Source organism: Daucus carota, chromosome 9 (genome assembly GCF_001625215.2).
Source record: "Daucus carota subsp. sativus chromosome 9, DH1 v3.0, whole genome shotgun sequence".
Lineage (NCBI taxonomy): Eukaryota > Viridiplantae > Streptophyta > Magnoliopsida > Apiales > Apiaceae > Daucus > Daucus carota.
In genome coordinates this window covers 3,840,396-3,846,395 of record NC_030389.2, presented here as the reverse complement: position 1 = coordinate 3,846,395, position 6,000 = coordinate 3,840,396, and the positions used below count along the sequence as shown (strand labels likewise).

At 31.1% G+C, this 6,000-nt stretch overlaps 2 long non-coding RNA genes across 2 annotated transcripts; both read right to left on the bottom strand.

The window, feature by feature from the left end:
* Window positions 1-317: 317 nt before the first annotated feature.
* On the bottom strand, window positions 318-1,522 carry LOC108200671 (uncharacterized). Its single transcript, XR_001802786.2, has 3 exons — window positions 1,316-1,522; window positions 622-672; window positions 318-492 (listed from the first exon to the last, which is right to left on the bottom strand). It is a non-coding gene; the product is annotated as an uncharacterized LOC108200671 (long non-coding RNA).
* A 3,200-nt stretch (window positions 1,523-4,722) lies between these two features.
* LOC108200852 (uncharacterized) lies at window positions 4,723-5,950 on the bottom strand. Its single transcript, XR_001802853.2, has 3 exons — window positions 5,714-5,950; window positions 5,199-5,249; window positions 4,723-4,884 (listed from the first exon to the last, which is right to left on the bottom strand). It is a non-coding gene; the product is annotated as an uncharacterized LOC108200852 (long non-coding RNA).
* Between the last annotated feature and the right edge of the window lie 50 nt (window positions 5,951-6,000).

Sequence of the window (6,000 nt, the reverse complement as noted above, 5' to 3'; positions counted from 1 at the left end):
ACACCTACTAAACTGGATTTTGAAGGAGAAGACGGCAAGGAGGATGATATACTCGAGTACATAGCGGCGATAAAGAAAAATTTATTCCCAAATTAATTTTAAGAAATTCGAACTGATAAAAAAGTTTTAGGAACACTCAAATATATACACCTTTTTTGAGAAAATAACTTTTTTTAATTAATGTTTTGAGAAAATTACTGGAAAGATGTAACCACTGCAACTTTTTTACAATAAATTTGAAGTCGATGTAAAGTCATTTTAAATTGTAAATCCGCCTAAGCAAATGAATGTTATCTGCGATTTGCAATTATCTGTAATAGAGGAAATAATAATTTATACTGCTTAACAATACAGGCATAGTGCATACAACAGAGTTCCCCCTGATAATTATCAATATCAGGGGGACCAATTTATTGATTTTTTATTCTAATGGCCTTAAATATATTTGCTGATACACAAGTCATCAGTCTTGATTCTCAGCAGCTTTCCCACCTGTTCATTCAGAGTAATAAAACTCAAGTCAACAAAACATAGGAGTTGTCAAATTTCTTGAAAATTAATCTAGTCAAATAAGTCGACAAGCAATTGTAAGCCAAAATGATTAGTAGAAGTATGATTTACCTTTACCGCATCTTATATCGCATTTATTCTCACACTCTCTCAGAGCTTTACCTGTAAACAAAACAAATCATGTTATACTAACCACCAACTTGATGAAAATGAGCGGATCTAGGAAGTGGCACAGGACGGACGCGTGTCTTCTCAAATTCCATTTTTTTTGAAATTTTTCATCATTTTAAATTTTACAAAATTATAAGAATGCACTCATAAAATATTAAAATATTTAAGTATTTTTCAAAAATTTGTTTAGTGCCCGTAAAATTTATGTATTACATCCGCCCCTGTTGAAACTATGATTATTCAGCCAGATCCACCCAATACAGAAATGTACAACAACACTACAGGAAACCTCAATATAAATATTTAACTAATGAGTAATCCGTTCAAAAATATAAAAGAAAAACTTCAACCATTTTCATTTATCTAGATTTAACCGTAAATTTTCAACTGATGCATAAAACGTTATGGTACCGATGTATATTGAGAAATTGAAAAACTTAAACATATTTAGAAGGTGATTTGTCGGCAACAATCTATCAATGACCTGTTTAAAAATAAGTTTTTACTTGTTTAAAAGACAATTATTTACAACAACTGACTCAAAAAAAATTGTCGATAATTGCATCAATCACTTGTCAGCACATGACTCTGTTTCGAAATACACAACCAGTGTAACGAGAGAGTACTAGCTTACCATCGTTGGGAAAGACACAACCAGTGTAACATGCATCAATGCAATCCTCAGGGCCAGACTCCACCAGCTTTATATTGGAGGAGAGCACAAACATGGCCAGAAACAGAGCAGCTATCATCACTTTCTTCTCCATTTTTTTCAGTTATGTTTGTACAAGCTTGTGAACATGTACATATTTATACAAATAATTGAGCTCGTTACAATGATAGATGATAGTTTTTCACGTGGTATATCAAGTGGACATAATAAAGAGACGTTCAAAGTTGGTGCACCGCTATGTTACTTCCTTGCTTCAGTTGTCTTCTCTCTTTTGGACTACTCGAATTAATCCAAAATTAACTAAATTTATATGAAAATTACATTATATTATATAATTGAAAAATCCATTACTAAAATATTATATTATTTTATTTTGATTCATGATTTTAAAATTTAAAAATTATACCAAAAATATTTTAGTTTTTTATAATAATATACCAAACAGGTATCTAGAGCAAGCACCATAATATTCTAAACCGATTTTCTAATATAAAATTTAAGACATTTTATATAAATGGTGCTTCAATAATGTCCTAAGAGCAACTCCAGCAGCTTCCCTATTTCATGTCCTAAGTCCAATTATAAGGAATGTGACATAAATTAGTGCTCCAGCAGTGTCTTAGAGGTGCCTTAAATCACTAGGATCCTCCTTCCATGCTTTATTAATAAGGCACCACTAGCCATGCCTTATTTGATTTCTTTAATAAAAAAATCATTTCTCTCTCTTATTGTAACTTATTTTCTCTCTCTTCCTTCCATCTTTTATCAATCTCTTTCCAAATTTATTATTATAATAATAATAAGGAATGAATTATAAGGATCATTGTTGGAGTTGAAATACAAAATTTTGTCCTTAATCACTAGGATTCAATATTTTATAATATTTATAAGGAAGACACTAAGACACTGGAGATGCTCTAATGATGTGTTAAAACATCAACACACTCACCAAGAGACATGTCCTATTTAAATTCTTATTAATAAAAAATTCGCTTCCTCTCCTTTTGTATATGTATTTTTACTTATAATATGAATATAATATTATATTTTATCATAAGGTATAATTATAAAATAATATAATAAACATGTCTTAAAATATTTGAACACTACTCCCTCTGTCCCATTTAATTCTATACATTTCTTTTTAGCTACTCGACACGCATTTCAGTGTTCTCATAAAATTTAGTTCATTAACTTATTTTTGAGAATTTTTTTATGAATAAAAGTTTAACCTCCAAACTTTAATTCAGAAAAAAAAATCAAAAAAAAATTACACAACTATACTTTACAGGAGCATTGAAGTCCGTGCCACATTTCCGTCACCAATATTTATTATTCGGAAGACAGAGGAAATATATTTTATTATATTTATAAAACAACACGTAAAACATGATGACTTGCACATAAAAAACGTAACTAACCGGACGGGGACACAGAGTTTCATGAATTATGTCGGTTGTGCTCGCCTACTTTGTTTGAATTTTTAAGAGTCCTTTTAAATCATTAATTCGACTCGGACCCATTTAATGCGTTTTGGATGTTTTAGGAGGGCCTCTCTTTATAAGAGAAAAGGATTCTCTTAGATAAGGATGACAACTAATCGGATCGGTTCGAATATCTGATATATCATAATTTAAACGGTTTTTCTCATGTGTGCCAAGGACACACAATAAGTCCCAAGTCTCATATAAACGGCTTCTTTTGATTTGTGGAATTGGTGTGAATGCAGGGGGCCATCAACATTTATTATTCATCCACCAATCAGAAACTAGTATTTCCATGAAAGTTAGTGACTATTGTGTGCCCATGGCACACCATAGAAAATTCGTAATTTAAATTCAAATTACTTTTAGAATCTAAATTCAAAATCCAAATTCAATTCGATTTCATATATCAAATTCAAATCCAAATCTACGGGTTTCAGGCTCGGATTTGTTCGGGTTTATCTTAATTCTGAATCCCAAAATATAAGTAGTATTGTAAAATATTATTTTATTTTTTCACCCTTGAATTTCATTATATTTAAAATTAAACTACAGTAATAATAAAGTATTACACACTAATAAAATCTCGAACCGTATTTAATAATTTCTAAACACAATCTTCACTGTATAAAGTATTAAATTTTAAAGTAATTCATTAGTTAAACAAAGAAAAGACATGGTCGCCCAAGAATATACACATTCACACTTTATTTACATATATTATAAATAAAATTTAGTATATTTAAAATTGAAAGAAAAAAGTGTTTAAAAACATCAATAAAAACACCTCCTCTGAGAACCCTAATGAGAGTCAACCGCCTGATCTCCCATTTTTCTCTTCACCTTCCGCTTCCCCCTCTATCTTTGTACACTCAATCAAATAACTATTGTCATATTCTCCTCTCTTGCATTTCCAGTTTTTTCTTTCAATAATTTTCAATAATTCATCATCTTTTGGGTGAGATTTTAATAACTTATAAGTTCAAACCAACTTTTCACTTATAATCAACTTATTTATTTTAAACAATAAGTCAATTCTTTTAAACTTAGCCAAACGGTCCCCAAGTTAGATGTCCGTGCTTATTGTTTCATCAATTGTTAAATAACTCTTGTCTAAACATCCGCTAATATTTCTATTATCATCATCTGTAATTCTTTCCATTATTTTATTTATTTTGAATTTTCGTACACGAATATTTCGCTCAGTTTTGTTTTTTACCTTTTTTAATCTCTCTCGGCTAGTAATTATAATTTGGTGGTTAATTTCCGTGGAGAGCTCGAATTTTTAATTTAAAGGAGCTCACTCATGTACTTGTATTTTATATTCATACATAACAAATGTGGATTTAGTAATGGAAAATGCTAAAGACCCCAAAAAATTATTGTAAAAAATTTTCCCAAATGATGTGTCGTTTTTACTCCCATAATAATGAGACCCCCTGCACATTCATTAATCACCCAATCATTATATTTCACGTGTTTGCCAAATTATTTAGTAAAGATTTTTGGGAAAAAAATTATGAATGACAAATAGTTCTGTTTGTTACAATTCTTTCAATGAGCGCAATGTTTATTTGGACCACATTATTTGGTAAAACATTTTGGGAAAAAAAAATTGGGGCACGTAGCATTGCTCTTTAGTAATTCCCAAATTTCTAATTCATAATGAATGACAAATAGTTCCGTTTGTTACAATTCTTTCAATGAGCGCAATGTTTATTATCCAAACACACACATTCGTAAAAAAATATATATTTTCTAATTAACATAACAATAATTAAGTGAATGATAATAATGACAATTAAATTTACCTAAAATAAAATGTATGCAACACGAGCGGCATAACTTGTTGTATATGGATAATGGTATAGCAAAGGCTAAGTATACTCCACCAAGACAGCATTGTATAAACTTTACCAATACAAATACAACACAGTTTAGAGTTTGCAATGAAAAACAGCAGTACTACACCAAGACCATTCAGGTGATTCCTTTATTCTTACTGAAACACACGTTATCAGCCTTCTTTCTCATCAGCTTTCGCACCTGTTCCAATTCATGAAGGAGTCACAAAATTAAAGTCCGCATAAATGTGTCAATAATAATTTTAACAAGTAACTTCAGCCAAAATGGTTAGGGCAGTTGTCCCTGATATACGATTGTCAGCGGTTCGTTACATAACAAACTAGCTCCTATGGTCAGGATTATAACAAAATTTTAATATATACAGTTTTATTTAACCGACTGTTGGGGAAAATAACGGTGTCCAACAGCCGTGTGAGTGGAACCAATATGTTATTTAACCGATCCAGACAATCGTATCCCAGGACCGCTGCCCAAATGGTTAAAACTTAGTTTACCTGGACCGCATCTGATCCTGCATTTAGCCTCACAGTGTGACAAAGCTCTGCCTGTAACAATTACACCACAAACTATATTAAACACCAATTAAATTTCGGAATCATTAATATCCAGATTGAACAACATTATATATACGAAGCTAGGAACTCGATTTTAACTAAGGTCCCGTGAAACCAAGTCCAAAGGACACCAAAAGCTGTTTTTTCACCGGTGTATCTCGAGAAATTGAAGACATATTTAAAGGAAATTATAGTCTAGCCGTAAGAACTTATCCTAGATCGATTTCTCAAATCTATTCTATTACGTGCTTCCCTTTTTAAATGTCCATTTTGATTTTGACAAATCGAATTGACTATACTTTGACTGAAGTTTATATGCATCATATAATTGAGAAAAAAACAAAAATATATCATTTGATAACTTATAATGCTTAGTCAAAAATAAATCATTTGACTACTCGAAAATCAAAATAAACATGTAAAGGTAACGAGAGACAGAGAGAGTACTAGCTTACCATCGTTGGGGAAGACACAACCGGTGTAACAAGAATCAATGCAATCTTCAGGGCCAGACTCCACCAGCTTTATATCGGAGGAGAGCACAAACATGGCAAGAAATAGAGCAGCTATCATCACTTTCTTCTCCATTTTTTTTCAGTTATGTTTATACAAGCCTTTGTGAACATGTACATATTTATACAAATAATTGAGCTAGTTGAAGGATAGATCTGTTTTGATGTCAAGTGGACAGTGGACACAGATACAGAGACGTGAACGGATTTTATTTATTTTTTAAGGGTTT